This window comes from Amphibalanus amphitrite, unplaced genomic scaffold (genome assembly GCF_019059575.1).
Source record: "Amphibalanus amphitrite isolate SeventyFive unplaced genomic scaffold, NRLGWU_Aamphi_draft 001189F_arrow, whole genome shotgun sequence".
NCBI classification, from domain to species: domain Eukaryota; kingdom Metazoa; phylum Arthropoda; class Thecostraca; order Balanomorpha; family Balanidae; genus Amphibalanus; species Amphibalanus amphitrite.
In genome coordinates this window covers 47,501-65,117 of record NW_024882683.1, presented here as the reverse complement: position 1 = coordinate 65,117, position 17,617 = coordinate 47,501, and the positions used below count along the sequence as shown (strand labels likewise).

The 17,617-nt window shown below is 48.5% G+C and overlaps 1 protein-coding gene across 2 annotated transcripts in view; it reads right to left on the bottom strand.

Moving 5' to 3' along the window:
- Positions 1-14,474: 14,474 nt before the first annotated feature.
- LOC122370955 (protein similar-like) overlaps positions 14,475-17,617 on the bottom strand; it is a 17,362-nt gene continuing 14,219 nt past the window's right edge. For both annotated transcript variants that reach the window (XM_043346947.1, XM_043346948.1), the window contains exon 10: positions 14,475-17,617. This exon is cut by the window's right edge. The gene's annotated coding sequence lies outside the window, so the exon portion shown is untranslated.

The following is a 17,617-nucleotide window of genomic DNA, read 5'->3' as shown; positions in this document are numbered from 1 at the left end:
ACACAGACACCAAAACCTTAGATTTTTGGCCGGTTCTTATATGCTTTATGGGCATGGGAAATGTGTGAACGAACTTTTGAGACACCCTGTACATAGCACTCCCGATTTCGACGTTCTCAATTCCTCGGTATTCCGGAACCCTGTCCGGGCATCTAGATTGTCATTTGGAGCGTTTTAATTAATAAATAGGTACCTACTGTCTTTTGACCTCTCATGATTCAACTTGAACGAAGTCAAGTGCCTGCGGTCAGCTATCATTGTTGGATGTTACCGACATTCCTACATAAGAGCGATTGAATTGATTTGCTCTTCGGCAGCGTACTACTAGAACTATTAAAATAAACGTGTTTTCCATTGATTTCTAAGGAAGTTAACACGCCACTAGTACAGAGTCACAGAAATAATAAGAAAAGCACTGACAACTCTGAAACGAAACGTTAGCAAGCTCAAGGACAGTGAACTAAAAAAAAATGACACTTGTTATCGGCTGCATAATTTTTTTTCCGAACGATTAATTCTGACTCGTTCAAAAGAAAGAAAAATTACCGACCGGATGTACGTGACTAGTTATCTGCCATTTTAAAAGCGACTATTGAAATAAATGCAAGTCACAGAAAACCCCTGTTCGCGGTGTGGTCAGTGGAATTTTCCCCACCGCCCAGGGAGTTTCTGAGCTCCACTGAAGCACCATCCATCGAAGACAGGTGAATTTCGCAACACGCACCGAATGCGGTAAACACATGACTTGTGTGTGGAACAGACAACGGCTGGAACTGGTAACCACATAATACTGAAGTAAGACACAACCATACGAGCTAGATCAGGTCAGAAGGAACCAGATGAGTGTGGAATAGGCTGGTGTATACTGGTGAATACCGGTGGTACACTGCATATTGGTGATGGCGGTTTAGCTGTATTTGCTGAGTAAACACAGGGATAATTCACCAAGTCACTGTTGACTGCCTCTGCAGCTCGGCTCCGTTTAACGACAGATCGACTCACGTGCAAGGTCGGCACGGTAGGTATGTGCTTTGTGAACATTGCATACTGCACGTGCTGGCATAAAAGTCCAAAGAAAGATGAAATGCAATTTATCCGGACGTTCACATTTGGCCGACTATGGATGATTGCAGCGGATACGGTCAGCTACATCCGACAGAGATATGTGGACAACATGGTAATTGGTTACGTGACAACACGGTTTAGCACGACAAAGCACACGGCCCACGGGGATCGTCTTATATTGCAATTAGATGTTCTTCTTACGAATGCTCGCCTTTATATGTGGTTGCAGCAGCTCCCAAGCTTCGTATTTGCTTTGACAGACCTGTCTACTGCGAGCAGCCATACATTTCAATAAAGTCAACACATCGTCTCAGCCCGTCACTCAGCAAACCCACATCTAGACTCGTGCGTGCTCACGCACCCATCCTCCAACCGCCGAGAGCATATGTGCTGATCACTCGTCGATTGTTGAATTCCTCATTAGCATTCACCAGCGTGTGTGATGATTACATAGAAGTTCCCGAGGCGGCAGTCGGCCGGTTGGACCAAACCTTGAACCACTGAGTGTGGAATAGACGGGACCAACACAATGCAAACCGGTTGGTAGATATTCGGACAGACGGGCTTTTCCTCATGGTAACAGCTGGCAGCGGCGTTATTTGATGGGCGATGGTGGAAAAAGGTGTGGTTGTTGGAACTTGCATTGCAACCGTCAACATTGTGACTAGCGCTCACAAAGAAGACTGTCGTAACTTCTGATTCTGTTTTTTTCAGTAGCCAGTTTTTCTGTTTTTAATATTTTTTCTTAAATTACCGATATCAAACGAACCACGAAAGCCAAGCAAATATCAAAATAGAACAATACGGCTTAATTGAGAGAGTTCAACTTTGTGACTGCAGAATGCGGTTACTGCGGTGGTTATTTGTGTGTTGAACGGTGCATTACAACACACTGCGGCTGAATGCCACATCCGCCTTCAAAACTGCAACTCATCCAACAAAAGGCGCCGAATCCTCCCTAGCTGTCTACCGGAGAGGATAGGGGTGACTGTAAGATCGAAATGTCGTCTTTTCTCGCAATGCTCAGTGGCGCGGGAACCGGGGGGCTAGCGGGGGCTGAACCCCCCCCCCCAGCTTTTCGGCTGGGGGGTGGGCTCGTAATGTATTTGACCCCCCCCCCCCAGCTGGAGGAATCGAAATCGGAAATCTACCAACATAATTTCATAGATTCATACATAGGCGCGGGAACCGGGGGAGGGGGCAGTGGGGGAAGCTTGCCCCCACAACTCTGCGGCCGTGGGGGCGGTGCCCCACAACTTTTCATGAGGCCAGGAGGCAGGAACCGTTGGGCAGCTTGTCCTTCCCAAATTAGGGGTTGTGGGTCACAAAGGAAAAAAGCATGTAAGTGAAAAATCCACCTCTTTCACTGGCTCGGCAACTCATTTGGCAGATTAAAACCTTTACTCCAGGTTGCCAAAACGGTAGTTTTTTTTCACTCAGCTGAGACGGAATACCTCACTTTTTTGCAATTTTTTCGTTTTTGTTGTTGTTGAAAAGGCGAAAGTGTCGCCGACAAACTGTCGTTCGGAGTTCTTTTCTGGTTGGATGTGGACTGTATTTTATTCGGTGAGTTTGTGCGACATTCGTAGCCCGCCCGCCTGCTATGTGAGCTCCTGGGTTTTTTGATATTCGGCGATTTACAGTTGTAGATAGACGTGAAGATTTCCCGTAGAGGATTTATTGAAGTATACGCGAAGCAAGAAGCGGAAGCAGTTGTGAAGAAAACCGGTAGATGAAACACGCAGACACGGAGCACAATTCACATTCACTGTACAAATCTGAAGCACTGACACTGCCCCGCCGGGCGCGGCTGCGCGCAGGAGAGTCGGTCTGCGCGCGTGCTTCTGTACTCTGTCCCCGCTCAGCCGGGCGAGGCGTCGAGCGGGGCAGATCAGTCCGTGCGCACAGCGCGACGGTCGAGGTGAGACTCTGCCGGGGTCGTACGTGACCCACATTTTATATGCAATGCTTAAGACGTGTGCAAAACGAGTGCGAACTTGCACTGCAGCGGGGAGGTGGCTGAAGGCGCCAGCTTGGCGGCCTACGTGCCTTAAAACGACGTGTCTTTAATTTATATCTCGGTCTCGGTGGCGGCCGCGGCGCTGCTGCGTCTCGGCAGCGTCGGCGGCACGCGTACCGACCGCCGGCCGCGTCTGCTCGCGGCCCCGCCCTGCACAATGCCTCACAACTCATCCTGAGTCTGGACGGGGTGACGGCGGTGCGGCGGCGGGACGGCTGCAGCGAGCGGCGGCGGCGCCGCGGTGTCACGGCGGCCGGCCGGCTATCACGGCGGCACAGCGGTAGCGCGGGATGGTACGAACACTTTCGTCGGTGACACAAAGTCTAAAAAATAAGTGGCCTAAAACCGGTGAGAAAACTAGATTTGGGGGTACCCTAGGTTGATCTCTATTAGGGTAAGGGCGGGTAAGAGTACGCGGGCGATAAGAGTACGCATCAGCTGTTTCGGCTGCTTAGCAACGCGGGTTTGTCGAGTTCATGAGGTGACATGAAGCCGCCAGTGCGTGCATGTCACCAACGGAACGTGGGCGTTGAGCGGCGACGCTGTTGAGTTTAAGGCGATGAATATTATTTTCGAGCGTTATGATATTATTATGATAGGGTACAATAATTTTGATACTTGGCAGTTGAGATAAGGTACATTTCCGTGATTGTTGTGGGAAACTTGTGAGGTTATCTGGGGAAATACTGTACAGTGCAATATTCTGTTTGCGAAGTTTTGCACAACGTTTCGGGGTTGTTTTGTGCGCGAATTGCATGTACGGTAAGAGGACGCACTGTTCAGGAGGGTAAGAGTACGCAGAATTATACATTAAATCGAATATACAGAAATATAGAATTATTAATCTATCGCTCAATGACAATTGTTTTGTAGGTATATCATCAATGGAGCACTGTGATGCAGATGCGTGCCCGAAATTCTTCCAAATACGAGTTATACTCCTTTTTGATTGTGCATTTTTTTTTAAAGAAACACACGACATGATTATTTCCTGATTTATTGACTTGAAAGATTTATTTTATGTTTTTCTTTTTGGATACTAGAATTAACTTAAATGCCTTCTGAGTTTGAAGCATTTGGACAGTGCAAGCTGCATAGGTGTGTGTTCATATGCTTGCGTACTCCACCCGCCTGGCGTGCGTACTCTTACACACCCCATATAGTACGCGTACAGGCCCAATCACTCGACAGAGGGCGCGACTATCGATCTCGTCAGTAGGATCGCGGCGAATAGCGATGATGGACTCGTGACGTGTCTGCATGGGTGGAGAACCTGCCCCGGCCACCCCGGCCGTGGCCGGGGTAACTTTCAGCCTACCCCGGCGCGGCCGGGGTAACTTTTCTACTCTTGTAAATCCTAAAAGCTGTCTCCATACGAGAAAAGAAAACTCACGCTCTTCGAATGTTGACTTCCATGGGCGTAATATTGCAAATCAGGTAGGTATTTACCATTTACTTAACTTGCCATAATCTCCAACCCTAAGACCCGCGTGTGGTCGCCAATGCCAAGATTGCTCTCAAATCCTGTTCAGTTTCGAAATTTTGGCGCGCCTTCGGCGCACTTTTTCAAAACTACTGCTTGACCTCATTGCCTCCAACTGACCTGCCACCAACCGCAACCACACCCGTTTATGAGCGTACCCGTCAGGGTGCTCATAAACACCGAGCGGCCATCATGCTTCGAACTCGGACTGTTGTAACCGGGCCGCGTGCTCTCGCCACGCGGAATCCAACGCTCTAGCAACTGAGCTACGAGACCGGGACCGGTCGATATTCCTGGATCGACTCCCTGTTTGTATTATAAGAGCCGCCCAACATTGAAAAAGGCTACGCCCGTGGATGTCAGTGACCTATTTTAGTGCTTTGCTTGGTTCGATCTGTCAATTTCTCTGTAAAGCGTCTACTATGGTGAGTTGTCTTTTTGTAGCTATTTTGAGACACAATAAAAAGCTGAAAACGCAACATTTAGGTACTCAAAATGGCATATGGTTTGGTTTGGGTTCGGTGTGAAATTGGAAGTTTAAGTAAAAAGAAATAATAATTTAAAAGGAAATTGCCTTTTCGATCATTCCAAAAATGTTATGAATAATACGGTGTCGGATACAACGCTCATCCTTGAGCAAACACAGCACCCTATTCCATGCGTCAGAATAGGGGTTTGATGATGACCGTTGAGAACAACGTGAGTATATCGTCTTCCCGCGACTATCGGTCGCCGGCCGGGGTAACTTTTTCAAACATTCTCCACCCATGCGTGTCTGTCATCTTGTGACCTATCCAAGGCCTTCGACTGTGTTGATCGTGACGCACTGTTCATCAAGCTCCAGTGGTACGGAATATCTACACACTGGTTCTCGGACTTCTTCAGCGACCGGACGCAGGCCATAGAGGGCGGCGGCAGCCTCCCGGTGCCGTATGGAGTGGTCCAGGGCAGTACGATCGGCCCCATCATGTTCAGTGTGTTCACAAATGACCTGTCGTGTCACTTGTCACATCACGCGTCACTCATAACCTACGCTGACGACTCCCAGATACTGCACTGCGCCGCGCCAACCCCGGCAGGTCTCACTGAGCTGCGTCTCAGGGCGGAGACCGATCTAGCCACTGTCTCTGCCTGGTTCACTTTAAACGGGCTTAAAGTTAGCCCTACAAAGACGGAGCTCATCGTCTTTGGAACAGCGGCAACCATCAAAAAGACTGATGGATTCATGATCAACTTTGACGGCAATACAGATAGCACCAGCCCAGTGTGTCAAAATCTTAGGTGTGGTTCTGGACCGAGAGCTTACCATGCGTCAACAGACGAGCAGAGTGGTGCAGCGCTGCTACAGCAATCTCATCACCATCAGTAAGATCCGAGACACGCTGCCAAGAACTACCCTAGTACACCTCATTCGTGCCCTGGTCTTTCCACATGTGACGTATTGTCTGCCGGCCTGGGCGCCACCTGCAAAGCAGGATCGCCTTCGCATGGAAAAGGTGGTGAACTATGCAACTCGCATTGTCACACGGAAACGTAAGTTTGATCGTATTTCTAAGACAAGACAGGAGCTCGGCTGGCTTACCTTCGAGAACATGATCGACTATAGAGACTGTGTCCTCGTGCACTCACTGCTGTATCAGGAGAATGCACCGTTTCACCTAAAAGCACTAGCCACGTATCGCGCGGACATATCAGAGCGTAGTACGAGAGCGACCGCTGCTGGTCTCCTTCATGTACCGCGGGCCCGTCTGGAGCGAACTCGCTTGGCCGCACCCATCCGGTCGCTGAACACGTGGAACGCTCTCGACGAAAAAACGCGTGTCTGCAGAAGTGACTTTACCTTCAAGAAAAATGTGAAAAAGTCGATGCTTACCAAACTCTAGAGCACGCACACACCTACCATCATTTTAAACAAGAGTGTTTTATATTACATTGCGTCACCATCTTTTTAGCCTTGTCATTGAGCTAGTCGTTACATGTCTTTTTTTTAGCTTTTTTAGGCATCACTCACGCCACTGCGTCCATGTATATTTTATTCTGTATATCATGGCAGCCGGTATGTGTATTTGTATGACGCTGTGGTGTAACAAGCCAATTGTATATTGGAAACCACAAAGATATGCGAAATAAATAAATAAATAAATAAATATGGTAAGAGTACGCAAGTGCAACAGTTCAGAAAATGTCAGTTTTAGACCACTTCCATTTACGCTGAAGGATCGTTGCCCCATGGGTTGATGGCTAATTCAATGAACTTTAATATTCCCTATTTGCGATTTCTTTCCTTCAAATATTAAACAAATGAGAGTAAGAAATCCACTAAGTGCGTACTCTTATACGACTTCACCCTATGGTTCAGCCCCCCAGTCTGGAAGAAGTTCCCGCGCCACTGGCAATGCTACAATAAATCTAACCAATTCCCTGTCTTTTTGCACTTCAGGATATGACTTTGGAACAGCATTGTTAATGGAGTGTGGCTCTGGCGAGTGGCGACATATGCTTGGAGTGGACGCATAAAAGACAGTTTTGAGCATGTTGCTTATCCTTCCAGGCGGTGGGGGGCATTTTTTTGCCCCCCCCCTTTAGTTTTTTCGATATATCTCGAGAACCGCTGCGCTGATCGTCACCAAACTTTCAGTACCCTCCCGGGAGTAGCTAGCGCACATGGTGACCAAAATTTTTTCCAAAGTCTATGATAGGTTGGCCGCTAATGACGTCAGAGTGACGTCATTTTTGCCATTTTCGACCCAAAAAAGGTTTCGCGGGAAGAGCTGTCAGGCCTACAGCTTTAGAGATACAGAAAAATGTTCTCGACATAAAAGGTGTGAAATCAAGAGGGCTACAAAACTGCTATTTCGGTTTTTCGAATTTTTTGGATTTTGACCCCCAAAAATAAAAAAATGATTTTTTGAATATAATAGCCGAAAAATCCAAAAAACTTTTTGAATTTCGAAAAAAACGGAATATATGTGATAGTCCCTACCGCCTACTATCTACATACCAAATTTGAGATCAATACCTCTTTTTTTTTTGGCAAAGTTATAGCAAAAAAAAAACTGTTCAAAATTGATGACGTCAAATTTTCAACTCAATTTTTAGCAATTCTAGACCTCGTAGCGCACAACAAAGACCACCATTGGACTCCCTGTGACGAGCTGCATCGAATCGATACCCATGGTTTGCAAAAATATCAGCTTAGAAATTTGACCTTTTTTGACCTGACCTTGACCTGACCTCCACCAGAAAGTGACCTAAACCGTACCTGATGGTCTTATAACCAATACCATTGAGTTGGAAATGAAAAACTGGCCATAAAACATGCATCGCACAACCTTAGTAAAGTTGGGTTCATGTGGTGACCCTTGGTGACCTTTGGTGACCTGACCTGTGACCTGACCTGGTATGACCAGTGACCTCTAATAGCAACATATGTACTAGACAACTGACGCCTTACCGCTGATTTTCGACAAAATGCGTTTTACTCGGTGTTATAGCGCTTTCCCTAGAAGCCCCGTGAACGGTGAAACATTTTATCTTTGCACTGTAAAAAAGTTTAGCACCATAGAGGTACTTTTCAATTGACTAATTTTCAGTACCCTAGCGGTGCTAAGCTAAGCATTTTATTCGTACTTAACCCTCGCCCTGGCAGGGGGGGTCGATGCGACCCCCCCCCCTAAGGTTTTTCGAAGATAGCGTAAAAACGGCGGCGCGCAGCGCCGCCAAATTTGGCACAGCCTATGGGGCAACCTTTTTACATATGACCTGAAAATTTCAGGTCCGGGTGACCTTGGGTCAGATCACCAGGTCAGAAAAACCGGTACAAGGTCATGGTCAAATTTCAATTTTCTTTTTGCACCTATCCAGCTCACAGTTTTGGACTGATTTCCTTCAAACTTTCAGGGTGTGCTAAGTTCACCGAGTTGTATAACATATAGTTCGGGTTTTTTGAGGTCACTGACCTGAGGTCAGTTAGAGGTCATTACGTCGTAATGTTAAGCCTATGGGAAAATACTAAATTCGGAAAATACTGGAGATATCCACTTCGTTCTATCACTTTTGTGCTTTGAAACCACAGTACTTAACAGCAGGTCACTTGGTGCTTCTTTGTTTGGTGTACTTATCCATGGGTCAGGTCAAATGAGGTCAACTGAGGTCAAATGGCGTTTTTGCCAATAACTTGGCACATAATGACGCTAGAGCTTAAAAAATGGTGTCATTGTGTTCCTGGTGATCAGCCGAATCGAATGATATGCGATATGATGCAATTTGGTTAACTTGAACTTAATTGATTAATTAAAGTTTACTTAAAAATTAAGAAAAACTTTAAGTACACTTAAGCAAGCTGAAAAGTATATCATTCGACGCGCCTTGACGTGCTGAGTTCACTGGTGCTTTTCTTTTTGCTCTATCGTAATTAGATCAAAAGTTATAAGCGAAAAACTTTTGACCTGTTTTTAGCGAAATTTTTACATTTATACCCCCCAAAACCCCCCTAAATATTGACCTAGAGCAACCAAATTTGCACAGGGGCGAGAACTCCGGGGGGCCCACCTACCTACCAAATTTGGTGTTTCTAGGTGCCATAGGAGCCAATCGCGAGGGGGGGGGGGGTCGCATCGACCCCCCCTGCCAGGCCGTGTTATGAAAAATGCCCTGCCAGGGCGAGGGTTAACTGAGATCTAGTTTAGTATCAAGGTGCTAATATAAGTACCCATATTTGTTTAGCACCCGTGTACTAAATGTAGTACCCTACACCTGCTAGACCAATTTTCAGTACCCTAGCGGTGCTAAACTTTAAAAGGTGCTAAGAATAACATGCAGTTAGTACCTTCCGTACTCACACATGAACCGTTTTAGCGCTATTGTTACCCCACGACAAGTAGAATAATGCTAACGAAAGCATTGGGGCTGAAAGTAGAATATCTATACTAGTTAAAGCTGCTGCATGAAAAGTTCGCAAAAACTGCTTTCTTTAGCAGCACATACTTTCACTAGTTACTGCAAAAAGGACTAATCAATTACCAAAAAGGAAATTGTGTAAGGCCGAAAAGACGTGCAAAAAGGTTATATCCTAGATAAGTGATAACCACAAGTCTCAATGATTGTGTTTTGCATTCTGCAATATTCCCGTGTAAGTGCATCTTTCAAGCATCCAACACATTATAAAATTAAAAAATAATAATGGAACATTTATTAACACTTCATATCATCTGCATGAAAAACAAATGTAAATATATACACAAACAAACGCACGGGAAATAACGAAAGATCGCTCATATACCTGCACACTCGCAGTGACCGACGATTAACGCGAGAACGACTGGGGGAGGCGGGGGGGGGGGGGTCGTTGAACCGACGTTCCGTTCATGGCCATAAGTTCGACCTCATCCACGACCAGACGGCGTTTAGTGATAGACGGAACCGGAGACCCTTGTTGTCGTAGTTGTCCTCCATTGTAAGTGGTAGTCGACGGAAGAACTGACCAGGCCCCATGCCTGGAGCAAAAAAAAAAAACTGGATCAGTTCCAAGATTTTTTTTCTGTTGGGAGCTATTTTCGCAAACAACACAACTTTCCTTCAGACCAAGAAGCGCGATTTGCCAAAGTCGGAATATGAAGCACTTAAACAATATAAGATAATGTCAAAAGATACGTGTCAGACTCACCAAAGTCGATCAACGTCGGTGTCGGTGGCATGTGTCGGTGGCAAATGCTCATGTACCACCCGGCCCCGAGCACTTCACTTCACTTCACTGCACTGCTGCACTGCACTTCCCTCCACCTCACTGCCTCCCGGAGCAGGGGCACGCACTCCCATGCCACGCACGACGGATTCCACCGACAATAGCTGATTTAAGCTATCATTCCAGAGCTATCACTCGGTGGCATGTGCCCGGAGCACTTCACTTCACTTCATTTCACTTCATATAGGTACCGGAGCACGTGCACACACTCCCACCACGACCAACGGACTCCACTAAAATGGCGCAACACGTGGCCGGAAACAGCTGGCACGCGCATGCGCATATCGCTCTGCGCCGTCAAAAGGTGCTAAAGGGCTGGTGATAAGACTCCCAGAGATTTGTAAAGCAGGGCTTAGCTATACTTTCTTTGGCGCCAATTTCAAATTTGTTTCCTCTGTAAGCATGTCCGGTTCTATTGTGATACTAACGTAAGCACCATATTCAGCATTATCAACTTCTAAAACACTTAAAATGGTTCTAATTAGAAATCGACTGGGTACTAGCAGAAGTAGACGTTAAGCTCAGTAGAAGAATAGGTGATCTAAACTTATAATATTTGATGGGAATGTTAGCTATCATTAGCACAGTATTAGCACCATGCTTCTTTGTAAATACGTCGTAGGGTTCTTTTGACGCTAAAAGGTGCTACGAATAGCAACCGTTAGTACCCCAAATGCTAAACTTTTTTTACAGTGTGACCTGACCTGTGACGTCATCGGCGACCCCGAGGTCAATGAAATTTGGTTTCTCTAGAAAAATTCGACAGGGCTATCGAACGCCGTTTGAATTTTCCGGATCCGTCTAGTAGTTTCGGAGATACGAGGGGGGCAAAAAATGCCCCCCCCCCCCCATCGCGCGGAAGGTGGCTGGGAGGCCCACCGCCTGCCGGGTTATAGCTTATTTTCACATCGCTGATGAAGTATGCGGAGTCTGGCATTTTAATCTCATCGCTTGTCTGTGAAATATTTACACTCACTCCGTCATTATTTCTATTTCTGTTTTGATCTTTTAAGACATTAAGATTCTGTGCGGATTGAGCTCCGAATATAGTTCCTTTGAATATAGTCTCATTTCCTCGTCTGAGCTCTCCAGGATTGCGTGCACAGGTGAGCTTAGTTCGTCTTCGCCAGCCATTTCAAATGCCCGCGGAAGGTCAAACGTCCGCTCACGGGCTAAAGAGCTGTGGCCTTCGCTGTTGCGATGCGATTACCGCGTGCTGCAAAGGAACGGGCGTGGTTGTAAGATCGAGACTGATATGTTTGCGTACACGACTCTCATCACTCTGTAGTCGCTCCTTTCCTCTCTGCGTATGCAACTTTTTCTCTCGTTGTGCGCGCGTTATGTGTCCGATTTCCATATAATTATCCTTCATCATCTCTCCGCGGACGTATGTACTTTGGCCTCTTTTTCTGCCCTAGCCTTTCCTGTTTGGTCCCACACAGCACACACACGAAGACTCCCCGATGTCTGGCCTGCACACACGTCCTTTCTCCCTAAGCACAACCTCAGCTCCCTCCCTTTAGTGCACTTCCCTCGAACCATGTACTTACATAGGCACGACATTCATCCGAGCACCACTTACTTTCCATCTATGGTCATTGGCCATCAACCACCCCTCCATCTGTCAAACGGTCGTTGACGCCAAGTCAACGCACGGCCCTCTCCCTATAGACGGCATTCAACCATCAGTCAGGCTGCGATCCAGTGACGTAGGTACATGACGTCACTGATTTTAGTAGGCGCGGACCGCTGCTGCAGTGCGGAAATGCGTCCCGGAATCTGCATACATCCATAGGGATTAGGGGACGATCCAAAGAGCCGCTACGCCCGATCAGCCCGATATGGCGAGCGGTGGTGGTGGTCCCGAATGCGTGGCAGGGTAGCGAAAGGGACCAGTGTGTGTACCTAGGGTAGAGGTGTCCAAAGTCCATGAGTATCGTGTCGCTGTTTCAAAACTGCAGTCCATTAAAAGGTCCACGTTTAGTTCCGCTTTCTTCTTTTGATTGTTATCAACATTGCACCATCTAGAAAAAAAAAAAAACACGGAGGATCCTAGCTAAGCTATAGCCGCTATAGCTTGGTTCCATCCGTCGCTTTCAAGTTTCATACAACACACGTAGGCAGTTATCGTAGAACTAATTACACCGTTCTGCTATTCCAGCCTCCATCGCAGACTTGAGACTGCAGTCTAAATCTTCTGAGTTCTGAGATCCAGCACTAGCCGAGTGGCGCAGCAGGTCTCTCCTGCTACACGACACCGTCTCGTGCCCACCACGTGCCCGTACCGCATCGTTCGTCTATACCCAGGGTAAGTCTGCTCTGGAGCACGAGCCTCGTGTGAAATTCAATAGCACTTCTACTTCTCTGAGGGGGTGAGGGAGGGGGGGGGGCAATGGAGCTACACCAGTCACCAGTCGCCGCACCAAATAAGAAACGACTTTTGGGGTTGAACTGAGCCCCTCTCTTCTCCTTGTCTCCTTACTTCCTCCTTCAGTCCTTCCTCCAGTGCATTCCTGACTAATCCTCAAAGCAGTTATCTCTCCCGTTTATTCGCTAATCCATCTACATATTACACACCGCAAACATCGCCGCCCCGTGCTCCCTAGCCACGCTGGTCCACCTGTGGTCTTTGTTTTATCCGCATTACACCCTCCCCCACCCTCCTCCATCCCCTCCCCAGCTGGGTGCCCCATTGTTTCAGTTGGACACCTGAACCCGTATAGGCAGTACCCCCCCCCCCTAGTCCCCCCTTACAGGTCCGCCGGCGTCCGGTCCGAGTCAAAGTATCCAGCAGTGACGTCACGGAGACGCCCAAACCCGGCCGGGAGAGGGGGGGGGGGGCTGGCCTTGGAGGAACACGGCCGGACGGCGGACTACCACTGACGGGCAACGGCATCAGAGTAAGGCGAACGGTTTGGGAGGAGTGTTGAATGCATCTCGATTCTCGGGCGTAGCAGTAACAGTGGGGCGAAACAGAACCGCTTAGTCTGCGCGGTGTGTTTTGTTTGGTGCTGGGTGGCGGCATGATTTGAGACATGCCTAACATTATGAGAAAGGTTATTGTTGTTTTCATGCAAAAAAGTACGCAGCTGAGATAGGATGCGCAACGTCACCCACGCTCCAGCCTGATCTGATTCGGCTGCCGGTAAACCACTAGCCGCGAGCGATCAACTTACGTACGGATCTGCCAGCATACCTTACCAATGACGCTGAGCCATTTCGTACGAATTACCTGTCATGTCCCCATCCTCCTCACCCAAATCCCCTACCCGTCTCCTCTCGTGCGACCGCACGTCTGGTGCCGTTTTAATTTTTAAACATCCCCCGCTCATGTGACACAGCGCTGCTAGCGACATCTGTCCATTTAAAATTCGTCATGTGACATATCGTCGACAGGGGCTCGCTTCGGACCGTGACCTGAAGATGACAGGATGGGCAGATGAAAAGGCGCTCGACAACGCGCTGGTGGTTCGGTCACGTGACTCCTTATTAGCACAGGAGATGTCTGCTTATATGCCGTGTGAGAGCATTGATTGAAGGTATATCATAGCCGGAAGATCTTTTATGTGATGACGGAATTGGTGAGAAAAATGAGATTAAAGAAACTAACCGACTCAATTTCGTGAAAACTAAAGTGAATGGTAAGATGAATGACAATGTTATTTTATGAATGTCTATAAAACTGAAATCGTGAAAGGCTGTAGGTTCACTATCATCCCATAGATATCATTATAAAAACCACGAGAACAAGACTTTTCCGAAATCTTTTATTATGTGCCCCAGTTCGCCCGCTTGCCGTCTACACCGCCAAATGTTTTAAAAGGTGCTCCAGACCAGAACGGTGTGTGATGAATCGCCAAAGTTGTATGGGCTAAGTGAAGACCATGTCACCACGTCGACAACTAGAGAACGGAATGTTGACCAAGTTTGGCGAATGTGTTGCACAATAAATACCAGCATTCAGCCCCGAACCAATGTTCGGTTGTTTTGGTTCCATGGTGTCGTGTCCAGGTCGCCATGGACTGCCTGTTTTAGTGTAAGCGCGCCTCTTCGTGTTCTTCATTCAGCTGTCCTTTGTTTGCACGGGTTTACCAAACCACAGCAGCCAACTTGAGTCTAAGGCTAAGGCTCCTCATACCCCTCTCGGTCCAGTGGCTCCAGAATATAGCTTAGACATGTATTCAATATTGTGAGTTAGCATCACGTACAAAACATCACCGAAAATGTACAAACAACGCACATTCTGGCGAATTCACGTCAAGCACGATAACAGCGCACGGACCGACATCGGCTCACCATAGGCGTCGCAAAAAAATATGCAGTGAACAACCGCTGAGCCCCCAAAAAGCAGTGAGCTTCACTCTGCCGCCGCCAGAGGCGCCAGTGTAGTCCAGCTTCACTCTCCGGCCGCTAGTGGCGCTAGCGTCGCTTTGCGCTCCTCTCGTCGGGAGAGGAACATCAGGGCGACGTTTTGATGTTTTTGCGAGACGTTACGGGCACGCCGTTGGTTGTGATGTAATGCTTTAGCGCTACCAGACTACAGGGCAAGTACGAATCAGCGGGCACAGCTGCTATTTGGTTTCAATGCGAAGAAAACTAGCGGCATCTGGTGGCATTCTATCAAAATTGTACACACCCAGAACGATTCAGCTCAAATAGAGATGCAGTAATCTTTCTTAGCAAGCTTTTTTTTTAGAGAAGAATAACTATCCCGTCATTCGGTGCAAATTTTGATCGCATTAAAGCCAAATATCAGCCGTGTAACATCTGATCGCCTTGTGGCAGCACAGTCGCCCCTAACTCGAGCCCGGCCCCGGGGTCCGCACATATGCCCTCAATGAGGCGCCACTGTCCGGCAGAAAATTTCTCCCTGTCAAGCTTCACAATACTGGCAGCTCCGCGCCCAGCCGGCTGGTGATTTTAAGCCCCATCGCGCGCTCCACGCTGACGGATTTCCACAGATAATTGACATGTGTCGATAACTAAACCACCTTGTGCTATGTCCGCATCCACATAACAAACCGCTATTCGAAGGACGCTGAAAAAGCCTGGCCTTCGACGCTCGGTTGCGTTTCTACCGACTGATGACGCGGGAGTAACAAAGCGCACACAGGCCGGCAGCGCGAGCGACACCCCGAAACAAGTACACTGTCGGCGCGGCGCGCTACCCTACCGTTTGTACTGACTTCTCACGTGTTGGTACGTGCCACCGCGTTCCGTTCTCCGTAACTGACAGGTCAGGCAAGAGGAGCACAGAACACGCACATTTGCTAATCGCCGCTTGAGCAGACACTGATACCACAATCCCCGTGCGCCGCACAGTCTAACTAAGCAGGACAAAACACACGCGTGGCTGGATTCGGGATGCGAAATCAGAACAGACACGAACACCAGCTGCCAAACGTGGCCAAATTTTACCCGACAAACGCATTTCACCCCACTTAACCCACGAATAAAATGACACAGGCGGACATTTTCACCAAATACTCCCCGAACGACTCAGAATGAGGCGTTCGGCCTGCCCTTACATGCACCGAGGTTTTCTCAATGGATAGCATGCCCCACCACGACAGACTCACAAAACATTCACAACTGAGCAGACACCCCCGGTCGGTACTCGTCATGTACAGCGACGAGCAAATACGGGGACCTGCGACCGACAGCCAAAAAAGCCCGACCACTGCCACTCCACTGGGTGGTTAAAGACACGTTCTCAAATACCCCATGATAATAAACACACAACTTTTCAGACCAGACCCTTCGTGTAGGAGTGAATTTGAAATTTCACAACCCCTAAAACGTGGTTCGCTCGTTTTGTTTTTCCCAAGACTCGCGAGGACACAACGATGGCTGGCGGAGAAGGCGGAGGGAGCTCGTACAGCGACATCTACAGATGGCGCTGTGATCGATACAGTGTGCCGCCTCTGAAAGCGTGCTAGAGAGGAAGCACGAAGCTGTTCAGACACAAAACTTAAAGAAATAGAGCAAAATAATTAACCAACAGCAGCGGTAAATCCTCTGTGGATGATACACAGATTACCTGTACAAATTACTGAATTATTGGTTAAATAGTGTCCAAACAAGAAATAGCGGACAGTAGACAAACGGCAGTGGACAGTGGACACTGAACAGTGAACAGTCACCAGTCGAAATGTGTTTACTTACGAGACAACGTGGAAGGGAGTAGTAAAATGGGAAGCAGACTGATAACTGAACCCGGTACAATGCATACCGCTAACAAGCACGACAGTCGCGCTGGACGAAACCCCTCACACAATCACAAACCCCCTCACAATTCCTACAAGCGACAGACAACCCATGCCCACAATATCAGCACCCCCTCCGGCAGAACTGTGCCATGCGCCGCCCGAATAGGGCTCAAAGCCACCAGCACAGCCTAAAGGCACCCCGTCCCGTCCTCTGCTAGACCGCCGAGCGGCCAATGTCCGCCCTCTCAGAGCCACAAAACACCTCCCAAAGGGACTGACGTCAGACGCCCAAAACGACAGTACTCCTCCAAAAGGGAACCGACGTCAAATGTTTCCACCGGCACACTTCTGCCCGCACAGCCTACCTTGATGTTTCACACCTCTGCACAGCCTCAGAGCACGGCTCTACACGACACGTGATTTCGCCTCCCGTGGAGCGCCCGCCTCAACTCGCCCCGAGCAAAAGCTGACAGAAAAAAATACACACACTGGGCGCTGGCCGCTACAAGCCATGGCGCGCGGCGCGCCTACGGGCGCGCGAGTTACAAATACGGACGCCACGGTACACACAACGCTGATCTAGAGATTTTGACGACTTTCTACGGCACGCCTTCGGTAGAAAATCCCCAAACACGGACACAAACGGATCGGGTGTGGCAGGTTCTTGGAATATGAACACACATTGGCGCAAAACAAGCGGCAGCACCCCCGCAGCGGACGTCACTGACGCCCAGCTGATACCGTATGACGTCATCAGTGATACGTGACGTCACTGTTTTCGATATGACCCCACAGAGTTTCCGTTAGAGGCCTAGTCAAAAGTTGAGGAGCCTCGGAAACGCCTGGACACCAGTGTCGAAATGTCACAAAGCTGTCACAAAACGGGCAGTTTGACTGCGTTTTACCACCCCCTCACACGCACCGCGCTGGGCCGCTCGAGCCACCGAGTCCCTCGGATCTTAGATCTCCGGACGTCGTTTGGGATCTCAGAATCCAGCCGCGATCACAGCGCCGCCCAGCGGATGAAGACGGAAACTCTGAGCCGTCCCCACAATAGACCCCAACACTGAGTACAAATTGGGGCCTCCCGTGGGGTT